This window comes from Pelophylax lessonae, assembly GCF_965119305.1.
Source record: "Pelophylax lessonae genome assembly, chromosome: 6".
NCBI classification, from domain to species: domain Eukaryota; kingdom Metazoa; phylum Chordata; class Amphibia; order Anura; family Ranidae; genus Pelophylax; species Pelophylax lessonae.
The window spans coordinates 58832986-58846575 of NC_138773.1; positions in this window are offsets into that span (position 1 = coordinate 58832986).

The following is a 13590-nucleotide window of genomic DNA, read 5'->3' on the forward strand; positions in this document are numbered from 1 at the left end:
ATTAGTTTATTGTGATTTGTGAATACGATTGGTGTATGCTGCCGGATATTGTTTACCTTTACACGTTGATGTTTTATATTTATTCACCTTATTCACGCACAGTGACTTTGTGTTGAGTTTTTACATCACTATTTGATTTGCGCTGATAGTTTCTTTTTTACGTTTTACCAGAGAAGACAAGTTCCGAATACATTTCCTATAATAATTGGCAAAGCCAAGAAAATGTTGTAGCGGATGTAGACCTACGGGTCAAAGCCACTGTAGTACTTACTGCAGATAGTTTCGCTGAGTCCATCGAAAAACTGGAAGTAGAAATTGAACCGGTTCACGATGGAACTCGCACTTCTCCAACTTACAATACAGGTTATTATCTCTCAACCTCTGTAGCACACATGGAACATCTGTGTGGTGACTCTTTAGGGATTTTGAATATATGAGAATATCGTCGAGATAAACCACCACACGTTGCTGCAACATATCTCAGAGGATATAGTTGATGAATACCTGAAATACTGCAAAATTGTTGCAGAGACCAAACGGCATTACGAGGTATTCGTAATGTCCGGTCCTGGCATTGAACGCAGTTTTCCATTCGTTGCCCTCCTTGATCCTCACAAGATTGTATGCTCCTCTCAAATTGAGCTAAGTGAAAACCGTGGCTCCCTTAAGGCGGTCAAATAGTTCCGTAATCAATTAATTCGGATAACCTTTTTTTATTGTTATGCGATTGAGACCCCTATAATCGATACAAGGTCTCAGTTCACCACTTTTCTTTTTCACAAAGAAGCCCGCAACGGCAGGAGACGAGGACCTGTGGATGAACCCTTGAGAAAGTGAATTGGCAACATAGTCCTCAATGGCTTTATCCTCTGAGACAAAGGGTAGACCTGGCCAAGAGGAGGCATGGCACCAGGTGGAAAGTCAATTGCGCAATCATACAACCAGTTTGGAGGCAAACTACCGGCTTGACCTTTGTCGACCACATTGCTAAATTTGCGGTACTCCTCTTGCAAGGAGGAGAGTGAAGCGGTGCACAAGACCTTAACCAATTTCTGAAAACATGTCCTACTGCATTGTGAATCGGTTTTTTGGAATGCACCAATCTTTTTCTTTTAAATATTTTTTTTAATGAATTAGGCGTTTTGTCAGCCTATATTTTCTGACTCTTTCTATTTTGAAGCCCTATTCACCCTTGGATAGCGGTGCTCTCTAAATGACCGGATATGGTATTTAATGCCACACTTATGTCATTTCCCGTCAGGGTTTCCCCTTTTCATATGGGCTTCAGCCGCCTTTCTCCTTGAGCTGCGAGATATGAGCCTTTATCTGGCCCTTTCTGGGAAATCATGATCCACCAATGCTTGATGACCAAGGTTATCTATACCCGGCAGGCAGCACCTGAAGTTAGTTGCTTTTAATGATCTGCAAACGGAATCTTGAAGGGCAAACACAGATGTTGTAGGTGTTTCAAATGCAGCCTTGATTACATATTATATGTTATTTTGGAATTTGTATACTAACCATATATCTTGTACCACCCTGGTGCAGAACTTACCTGTAACTATCAGAATCATACCCCTGAAGAAGAAGCGCATCCAGCTTCGAAATGCGTTGGGTATTCTGTTACTGTTAAAACCAATATCTGTGCTGTGTCTTCCAATTTGAGTCTGTTTGTGATTTTTTGTTACTATGAACTTTTATGGAATTTTTTGTATGTTAATAAAATATCAAATTTCTAAGTGACTCATATTTTTTTTGCAATGTGCCTGAAAAGTCCCAAATCCTTAGGGGATACAATTTTTTCCTTATGTGTGTACATTTATGCCAATAAATATGGGGCGTGCTCTACCTCGTGTGGCTGTTTATTTATATTACAATTACTGTGCATAGTTTGTTTTCTTCTTTTGTTAACGAATGCTGTTCTGAAGGATTATTACAGAGTAATGTCTGCTATTCCATAAGGTTACATGAATTTATCATTTACAGTTACATATCTGTTATATGTTCTTTTTATTTTTTTCATGTTACATTTATTTTTTAGGAGACTATAGAGTTCTAATTATCTATGTTCATTCTTTAATCATACTAAACTATTATGCAAGTCTAATTGTACTTGGCACGTTGGCTTAGTGGCCTGCATTCATGTACAAAAAGCTCTTATGTCATGAGTTCAAATCCCAACCATGCTAACACTCTGTGTGTTTACTTGTGTTTGATTATTTTATTTCCACACAATAATTTTTTTTACTAATTAACATACCATTGCATTCAATTGAGCATGCAAATTATTGAAACAACCATTCTGATGTGACAGTGGCAATTAAGTGTACTTTCAGCATACTCTGCTGTTTAAAATTTAAGCAGGTGATACCATACTTGGGATTTGAACCCATGGTCTTTCTAGGTAGGAGTACTATCCACTAAGCCATTGAGATGAGCACAATTATGCTTAGAATATACAGTAGTACCATGATTAACAAATGAACATAGATCAAGAGAATCTAAATTTCCCTAAAATACAAATGCAAGATCATTGCTAAATCATCAAAAATTAGTAGATGTGACTTGTTTTGCTTCTTTTGTTGATATTTATATTATTATTATTGATGTAAGAGTTACATCTCTGTTCTTTTAATGTCAAACCCTTTTAAGTCTAATTCGTATTTTATGAAAATGTTGAGTTCTATTTATATATGTTCATTCTGTAATCATGGTACTTCTTTATATTCTAGGTATAGTTATACTCAGCACAGTGGTTTAATCTTCAGCACTCTTAGGTCACGAGTTCAAATCCCACCCATGCTACCACTTCCCTAGAATTGCAATGGCAAATGCATTTGTGCTTTGGCAAATGCCTAAGCGCCATCAGCGAGAGATAAATTGTATTATGCTGATGGGAAATATGCTTTTGCTAGATCGGAGCGCTAACCATTAAGCCACTGTGTTGATCAGATTTATACCTAGAATTTATAGTAATACCATGATAAAAGCATAAACCTATATAACTAGAAGTCAACATTCTAATAAAATTCTATTTAGACATTAACAATTATTTATCATATAATTTAGTCCTAAGAGCCTGGTTTGGATTAGGGGGACCCCCACGCTGATTGTTTTTTCCGATCAAATTCATGTTGTTACACTTGCTTGTGGCAGGCAGCACAACTCCACTCCACAAAGATACATAGAGTTCCCTGGACGCAAGAGCTACCCCTAACTTTCTAAATGTTACTGAAGTGGATTTGTATTTTGAAAATGTTGTTGTAAAGCAAACAAGGATTAGAAGTAGTTAGCAACTAGTTCATTTTAGGTGGCTAAATGTGGCCATACACTATACAGTCTCATTGTACAAGTCCTGAACAATCTCCTTTAGATTTACCAAAACAATATAATGGGAGGTTCCGGTTCAGTTCCGGTGCGGGCGCGTCATTCCCTGCTAAACAGCTTCTGGGCATGCCCAGAAGCTGTGGAGGGATGACCAGCCCGCACCGGAAGTGACGAGCGGGGCTGGTGCAGGCGCATTCTGCGAGAATTCTGCTCTCCTGAAATTGAGTTCCGCAATTAAATGTAGAGAAGACTAAAGTGACTGGCGCCCCTCAACTTTGGGGGTCAATCCATACCATCCCAGGAGGAGTGCTACAGTAGACCTAAGGTATAACGATGACCAAATCTCCTCCCTATCCCAAGCTAACCATGAGACAGCCAGGAACTACAAAATCCCTTTGCTTTCAGGAACTTCCATCTGTGACCGGAGTCACTTTGGTTGGAGGGCCGTGGAATGCAGCTTACCTTAGATAGGTTGGGAAATCCCTCTCTCAGCCCCCTAGGTCCCTCTTATGTGTAAGTCACCCTGTGTCTATTAGGGACACAGGGTGACCAAGGAAATGATGGACAGGAACTTAATGGACACTGAGAATATGGTTTGGATTACTTCAAATAGGACAGTAATATTTATCAACCATATATCTCAAGAAACATATGAAGACTGCTTCACATAGTCAGACTCATAGCAGATGCTAATATCATCAGCTCAACCACCTGTCTTCCACACATCGTTGAATATGCTGATTTACTCACCTGTTAGCTACTGTGGGTTCTGTGATTACACTTATGATAATGTGTATTGGACTTCATGAGCTTGAGGACGGCAGTCTGCTAGTTAATTGGCCCAGGTTGATTGAATCATTGTCATTTATTAGTTACTGGTAGAAAAGTAGAATACTGTTTGTGTTGGTTGTTCTTTAGATAATTAGTTCAGGTTAATTATATTTCTGTATACAAGTTCATCTGCTTATGATAATGTAATCAGGCACCTGACCTGGTGGGGTAATCTGATCAGGAGAGGGATGTCCATCCTGTATATATTCGGTATGACTTTGTTGAAATAAAAATTCCAGTTCTATACAAGCTAAGTTCCATCTAGTTTTGTATGGGGGGCGGCTAGAATATCTGATACCTATGTTCAAGCCTGGAGGAAGCCGGATGCTGACAGAAGCCCACAAACACAGTGTGGGTCGCGGTTCTGTTACACCATCTTTTGCTGCTTACCAGCAAATTGTTGTTTCCGAGTCTCAGCCATGGTCAGGGGTCAGATGTATGATGAGAACGGAAGCACTGATTGGCTGTTCAAGCACGTTTGTTTTCAATCCTCCCAGCAGCACAAACCTACCTTTCTTTCACTAGCCAACTGCCTGGAACAAAATAAAAACCAAGTGCTTCTCAGTATGGTGGAGCTTGAGACTGATGAAGCCACAAATTAGAGCTTACACAGGGCTATGGTCCCCCTGCATGTGACAGTGCTGGTACTTAGTAATTGGCCTGGTGTCACATACCTGGTAGCAGAGCCTGATATGATGAGGAAGGCCTCTCTTACACCTCTGACTTAAGCTGGATACACACTATACAACTTTTGTTGTTAGATTTCCTTTAGATTTACCTTTACTATGTAGTGCAAGGGCCTGCCTGATTGCATACAAATTGAAAGTGTTTAGGTTTGACCTCATATTAAATGGTTTTGGTAAATCTAAAGTAAAAAATCTAAAGACAATTGTATAGTGTGTATGGCCCCTTAGGGAGGGCCCCTGATAAAGTAGACAGGTAGTGCAGGAGTTCAGAGTGGCAAGAGTGCCTGATGGTCTTGCTAGCCGCAGGACTGGACAGGATCTCCTGGTCAAGCAGCAGGTGGTCATCAGTGAATCACAGTAGGCAGAATTATTGGGTAGCAGCACCAAAGAGCAGTAGGCAGGAGCAGGTCGGCACTGGTGACAGCAGACAGGTGAAGTACAGGGGGGTAGCAGGCAGGTGGAGCGCAGGCACTGCTAGATAATAGGAAGATGCTTGTAACTTGGAAATCCAGTAGAGCAGGCATGTCCAAAGTCCGGCCCGCGGGCCAAATGCGGCCCCCGGGCTGCTTTAATACGGCCCCACAGGTCATTTGGAAAAATACATTGGCATCATTCATGACTTTTTTTGCTGCCATCATTAATCATCATCGGTGGGTTCATATAGCGCTTATATGTGGTTAACCCTTGTGTGACTGATTAGGGAGCACGCATGCTCCGGATTGAGATGAATACATTGTAAAATCTCAGTTAATGTCAGTTGGTCTAAAACAGTTATCAATATATTTGAACACAACATGTATACTTATATGTGTACTTATATGTGTTATGTTCCTGTTCATATTTTTTTTTTTTACTTAAAAGTTGACAGACAACCTTTATTACCAATAATATGTAATGTACTTTACAATGTTTCTGACATATTTCAGCTTCCTGGATTTTTTTTTCATCTGGCCTTCAGATATGAAAGGCAGAGCGATTTAACATTCGTTTAGATTTGTCATCCATGTGATGAAAGCAAAAGTATGCCATTTGCAATAAACTTTGCATAAAATAGTTAGTTTGTATTTAATTTGAATGGTCCAAAGAATGTCAAGTAAAATGGTCGGCCCTCACTCATGTTCACTTCATCAAATCTGGCCCTCGTTGAAAAAAGTTTGGACACCCCTGTAGTAGAGACTGGAACATACACAGGGTCAGACGAGCTGGGTCATACAGGCAGACAGATCAGGTACAGATGCGGAAGCAGGAACAAAGTCTTGGTACAGGCCAGGTCAGAAACAAATCAGCAAAATAGCCTGGGCATAGGCAGAAGTGAAGGTCAGGGACAAGCTGGGGTGAGTTCAGGCGCAGTTCAGGAGTAGTCAAGGCAAGCCAAGTCAATAACTGGAGACAGGTTGCTGGTTGAATGCTGTAGACAAGACAGCACTGATCCTGAGCACTGGCCCAGTTTAAATAGTCCATTTGCTGCCAACATCTGTTACTAGGTATGACGCACTAATGCGTGCTCGAATGCACACACACAGGTGGACATAAGCACATGCACATCTCTCACGTGCAAGTTGAAGATCCATGAACAGGAATCTGCTCAAGGGAGTCATTTTGTTTGCTTGCGTGCCCTTCCTGACACCCGATTCTGTCACATGGGGAGAATCGAGTACAAAAGGTAGCCCAGAAGGTAGTTTTGGGGATAAATTCTTGGGCATACCTGTAAACACCATTTAGTTCTTGCTACGGAGACTTCTCCAACTCAATAAATCATCAAATGTCAGAAAACTGCCCTGCGGTTCCAATTCTGAACATGTGCTGCCAATCTCCTGCAGGCAGCTGGAGGGCATTGCCTTATGGCAGAGCCCCCTAGAACACATACAGCGTCCAATAACTGGTTTGCATTCGCTTCTGGACAGTTCTGGGGTCATAACGATACTCCCAAAGATGTGCGAAGGAATTTGTAGCACGTAGTTGATGGACGGCAGCATCTTATTGCCCAACAAATGATTTCAACAGATGAATGGCGAGACCAATAACAGGTCCGGTTACCATGCCTAACCTCTGATGTAAGCGAGCCCGTAGACAAGTCAGTAAAATGAGTTACTAAGGGCATAAAGTGTATTTCTGTAAAAATGTCAAATAAGTCTACATAGAAATCCTACTAAAACTTTTTTTTTTTTTTTTTTTTTAGAAATACTCAACATTAACCACTTGCTATCCAAACCAATTCTGACACTTCTCACATACATGTAAAAATCAGCATATTTTTTTTGACTGGATAATTACTTAGAATCCCCAAACATGAGATGTATTTTCTGAAAGCAAAGGCCTTGGAGAAAAAACTTTGGTTGTTGCAATTATGTAAGACAATATTTGCACAGCGGTTTTTCACACTTTAACCACTTAAGCCCCGGAAGATTTTACCCCCTTCCTGACCAGGGGGTATTTTGCCATTCGGCACTGCGTGACTTTAACGGACAATTGCGCGGTCGTGCGACGCTGTATCTAAACGAATTTGACGTCCTTTTTTTCCCACAAACAGAGCTTTCTTTTGGTGGTATTTGATCACCTGTGCGATTTTTTGATCATGCGCTATAAACAAAAAAAGAGCATCAATTTTGCAAAAATAGCAATATTTTTCACATTTTTTTATATGAAATTCCCCCCCAAAAAAATGTAAAAATCAAAATTTTTTAACATTTTCGGCCAATTTGTTTTATGCTACCTATGTTTGGTAAAAAAAATCGCAAAAATCGTATTTTGATTGGTTTGCACAAAAGTTATCGCGTTTACTAACAAAGGGAAAGATTTTTATCATTTTTGTTGTTTTTTTTTTTAACGCGTAATGGCGGCGATCTGCGATTTTTTTGCGGTACTGCGACATTGCGGTGGACAGATCGGACCCTTGACTGACATTTTTGACACTTTTGGGGTTACCAGTGACATTTCTACAGTAATCAGTGCTATACATATGCACTGTTACTGTAAAAATACACTGGCAGTGAAGGGGTTAACTTTTTTTGAAAGGGAGGGGCTATGTGTGTCCCTAGGAGCGTGCTTTCTACTGTGATTGGCTGTGGCTTCAGATGTATGAACAGTGATCAACGGTTCTACTTAGTAGAACCGTATGATCATCCTTCATACACAGGGGAGAATGACAGGCAGCTTGTTTACACAAGCCGCCTGACTTTCTCCCTCTCCCCCGACGATCGCAGAGTGACCGGCGGACATTGGGTCCGCCGGTCACACGCGCGGGGGGGTGCGTGATCGCGCGGGAGCGGGAGCGCGCCTCCGGCGGCGCGCGCTTGCTCCCTAGACCCTCACAGGCTAGCGACGTAGACCTACGTCGCTTTGAATGTGAGGGGCTGACTGCCGACGTAGATCGGCGTTAGGCAGTCGGCAAGTGGTTAATGAATTTTAGAGCACACAAACACATTATAATAGCCTATTGTTTGATAAAATATACAGTAAAAGATGATGTTATATTCAGTAAATAGATAACAAACATGTTACGCTTCAAAATTGTTCACGCCCGTGGAATGGTGACAAACTACGGTACCTAAAAATCTCCTTAGGCAACACTTTAAGACCAGAAGATTTTGCCTCTTAATGACCAGGCCCTATTTTGCGATTCGGCACATTGTGGGAAAGATTTATGTCATTTTTTTTTTTTTTTCTACTAGTAACGGTGGCGATCTGCGATTTTTTGCGGGATTGCAGCGGACAGATCGGACCCCTAACTGACATTTTTGACACTTTTGGGGGGACCAGTGACATTACTACAGTAATCAGTGCTAAAAATATGCACTGTTACTGTAATAATGCCATTGGCAGGGAAGGGGCTAATACTATTGGTGATCAAGGGGTTAAATGTAAGCCTAGGGGAGTGGTTCTAACTGTGGGGGGGGTTGGGCTTTTGAAATGATCATAGAGACATGCGATCCTATATAGCAGGATCGCATGGTCTCTGTGATCATCCGGGGGAGAAGGACGGACGGCTGTGTTCACATCAGCCGTCTGTCCTTCTCTGTCAGCGGGGGGAGATCGGGGGTGTCAGGCGGCAATCGGAGCTGCCTGACACACGCACTGGCTTCCCCAGGGATGAGCGGGGGTGGGAGCGCCCCCTAGTGGCCTCCCAGGCAGATGACGCCTATTAACGTGATTTTGCATGGGAGAGCCACGCTGCCGACGTAAATAGGCAGGTTAAAAGCAGTTACAGGTTACAAGTTTAGAGTTACACAGGAGGTCTAGTGCTAGAATTATTGCTCTCTCTGACATTTGTGACGATACCTCACATGTGTGTTGCGACCGATGTTTACATATACGTGCGAGACTGATGTACGTGTTTGCATTTGCATTTGAGCATGGGTGGCGTTATTTTTTTTAATTTAAAATGTATTTAAACTTAAACTTTAAGACTGTCTCTTTAAAAAAACTTTTTTGATCACCTTTATTGCTACTATCACAAGGATTGAAACAATATCCTTTGTGAAAGCTGGGGCAGTGACAGGTACTTTTTACTGAGAAAACTGGGGTCTATTGATTAGACCCCAGAACTCTCCTCTGCCCACAAAGCATCTGATCAAACCAAGAGTGGTAACAGCTTGTAAACACCAAACTAAAACTGGAAGTGACAAAACCCTCGTAGCTTCCGACTTCATAGACCATAGAGATGATCAGGAAACTGATGTTCCTCCTTCATCTCTATGGTGTGCCCTCCTGACCGCTGCCAGTCCCAGGCTCCCTGATGGAATGGGAGAACCCAGGAAGGCGGTGGGAGTGTAGGGACCACATTCTGCCACAGCCGTATAGCCGCTCGGATCACTTTTACATTATAGAGCATCGTCAGCTCTAAAAAAAAGATACCAGGGTCATGATGGAAGCTGCAGCCAGGACTCTAGTAGAACAACTGAGATCCCAAGGACATACGGGTACGTCCCTTTTGGGAAAGTAGGTTAAGTAGTTGTAAACCCAATCGCTAAAATCCCATGTAAGCTTTAACACATTAAAGTAATTTCAAGACTCATTTCTGATCCTTTTTAAATCTGTAGCTTTTATTAAAATAATACCCATGAAGGTCCATGTACAGACACTTCCTGTTATAGGATGACAACCCTTTGTCCATGTTTCCAAATTGTGCTTCTGTGTTGTCACCCTGTCACATAAGCATTTGATAGGAACTACAAGCAGCCACTTTAAAACACATTTTCCTGGTGCCTCCATGTGGTAGTTGCCCTGCCTATCACATATATGCTGCCATGGATAGGCACTAGGAAAGGAAAATTACGGTATGATACAGTTTTCTGTTATGCAAGCATAGTTCTCCACTGCTATCACCATTATAGACCCCAGGGGTTGTGTGTAAATTTGACAAGCCAACCGCTGACTGTCAGGTGGAAGCGATCCGGCAGCTCTGCAGCCACTGAATCACTTCCACACACCCTGTTACTGCACCCCCGCCATGTTTCCTGAGCTCCGTGCATCCATCAGTGGACCTGGGACCAGCATGGTGGGTAGAGTCCGTTCAGTGGCCTGTACTACGTTAGGTCCACTGGAGGACAAGTGAGACATCAGGGGTCTTTTAGACATCTGATGTCTCCTAAAGAGAACCTGTCACCAAAAAAAAATAATCATATGTTAAAGAGGTTGTAAACCCATTCAATTTTTTATTTTATTTTTTTCAACCTGAAAGAGAAACACATAATGAGCTAGTATGCATCGCATACTATCTCATTATGAAATACTTACCTTAGAACGAGCCCCCCGCCGTGCCGCCTGCTTACCTCTATGACGGGTGACAGGTTCAGTTGCCCGTCTTCCGGGATCGCGGCATCCGGCCATCTGATTGGCTGGAGCCGTGGTGACGTCACTCCCGGCAACGCGCGTGGGAGCCGATGGTCACGGCACGGGACTCTGAAGGAACGGCACCAGCGGCCGTTCCTTTAGAGCGCATGCGCCAGTGATGTCACTGGCTGCATGTAAGGTAAATATCTCCTAAACGGTGCATGTTTAGGAGATATTTACAGTACCTATAGGTAAGTCTTATCATAGGCTTACCTATAGGTCAAATTGGAGAGGAGGGTTTACTTCCTCTTTAAATATCGCCGCACATGTCTGAGTGGGAGAAATAATTCTAGGCCCATTGTTTACAGTTAAATTGTACGTAAACACTTACATATACCCAGTGAGGTGAATAGCCTCAGGTGATACACAGAGATGAAACAAATCCTCCTACATAAGTTGTACCTGTTTATCTGCAGTTCTCTCGTATTTACATCCGTTCCAAGTGACAAATTTATAAAGCTTACCTGAGTTGTCATAAAAAAGGGGGCAGAGAGCAGAAGTTACACTCTGCAGAGCTCAGTGGGGAGCATTCTGAGAGTTGATTGGAGGGAAGGGACACACCCTCCTTCACACAGCACACAGGAACAGAGCTAAGGCTGTCAATCCCAGGCTGTGTGCTGGACATTCCTTCCCGTCACCATTTTTTTCTTGGTGTCAGGAAAACGTGTCAGAAGTGATTCATGCAAATAGCTGAGAAACGAAGCAGCAGAAATTACACTTAGTGCTCTGGATTGAGACAAGACACCTAACAGTGGTATATGCTTTGTTCATAATTCATGTCTGAGTGTTACAACCACTTTAACTCTAAACTGATGACCTGTAGGGGCTTAAAGTGTCGCCTATGGAATATATGAGGTACTAAAATTTTTTGCTGTTTTACGGACACGCAAAATTTTAAGGTTTGACATCTTGGTGTAACCTCATCTTTTATATTTAAAGAAAATTGGGTCATTTATTACCTTTAGGCTGGGTTCCCATATATGCGGTGTGAGACACCACATGTGATTCGGATAGGACCCGCACCACATTCCTATTCAAATCAAATGTGATGTCTGTGCAGTGCAATTTGAACTATTCGTTTGTATGGCTCAAATCGGTCCAAATCAGCCCAAAAAAAGGCGAGGGGCCCTTTTTTTTTTCTGCACTGGGATTGGGTGGTATTAGGGGGGTAGGGGTCTGTCAGTGGGGGGAGGGGTGGTATTTTGGGGGGTTTAGGGGTCTGTCAGTGGGAAGAGGGGGTGGTATTTGGGGGTCTGTCAGTGGGGGGAGGGGTGGTATTCAGGGGGGTTTGGGGGTCTGTGAGTGGGGGAAGGGGTGGTATTTGAGAGATTGGGGGGCCTGTCAGTGGAGGGAGGGGTGGTATTTTGGGGTCTGTGAGTGGGGGGAGGGGTGGTATTCAGGGGGGTTTGGGGGTCTGTGAGTGGGGGGAGGGGTGGTATTTGAGAGATTGGGGGGCCTGTTAGTGGAGGGAGGGGTGGTATTTGGGGGTCTGTCAGTGGGGGGAGGGGTGGTAGTCAGGGGGGTTTGGGGGTCTGTGAGTGGGGGGAGGGGTGGTATTGGAGAGATTGGGGGGCCTGTCAGTGGAGGGAGGGGTGGTATTTGGGGGTCTGTGAGTGGGGGGAGGGGTGGTATTCAGGGGGGTTTGGGGGTCTGTGAGTGGGGGGAGGGGTGGTATTTGAGAGATTGGGGGGCCTGTCAGTGGAGGGAGGGGTGGTATTTGGGGGTCTGTCAGTGGGGTGAGGGGTGATAATGGGGGGGAAGGGGTCTCTCAATGGGGGGGAGAGGGTGGTATTTAGGGGGTTTGGGGGTCTGTCAGTGGGGGGAGGGGGTGGTATTTACAATTAAAAATTTCTCTTTTCTTAATTGTAAATAATTACACCCAAGCACCTAAAATCCTGAAAATCATTTCAGGGAGAAGAATGGTCGGCTGTGTTTACAACAGCTGACCGTTCTCTCTCAGCGGGGAACGATCGCGGGTGTCAGGCGGCAATCAGAGCCGCCTGCCCGCTGCATCGGCTTCCCCGCTGACCAGCGGGGGCAGGAGCGCGCCCCTGGTGGCGCGCACTCGCCCCCTAGCCTCCCCAGAGCAAGCGCCGTACATGTATGGGAGCGGCGGGCGGTGGTAAAGAGGTTAATATGCTGTGATTGTGACAGTACTAGGTGGGGGGTCCTCCACCTCTATCAGGTCCACCCAACAGTAATATGAATTCAAATACCAGAATATCTGGACAAGTCCCTCCCTCTTAGATTGTAAGCTCTAACGAGCAGGGCCCTCTGATTCCTCTTGTATAAAGGACCAGTTCACACCACATGCAGTCCAGTGCGGTTTTTTTCTGGAAAGTAGGTTATACTGCTTCCAATGACATAGTTCACACCAGTGCTTGCAGTTCCAGAAAAAAAAGGTAGAACATGCTGCATTTTCCTGCACTGGACCGTACTGGAACGCTGTAAGAGCCAGTTCACACCATAGAAACGCAGTCCAGATGCGTTCCAGATACTTTTCTGCATGCATGTTTTTGATGCAGTCCAGTGTATTTTTTCCCCTTTTCCTTCTTAACCTTAAATAAGGACGTGTGCTTTCTAGTGCATTTTTGGTGCGTTTTTAGCGCATTTTTGATGTGTTTTACAGCATTCTAGTACAGTCCAGTGCAGGAAAAATGCAGCATGTTCTACTTTTCTTTTCTGGCGCTGGAATTGCAAGCACTGGTGTGAACTACGCTACTGGAAACCATTTAACCTACTTTCCATGCATTTTTGATGCAGAAATAAAACACACTGGACTGCATGTGGTGTGAATTAGCCCTAAAACGCATCAAAAATGCACTGGACCGCACCTAAACGCACCAAAAATGAACTGGAACAGACGTCCTTATTTAATTAAAAAAAAAAAAAAAAGAGAAAAGAGGGAGGAAAA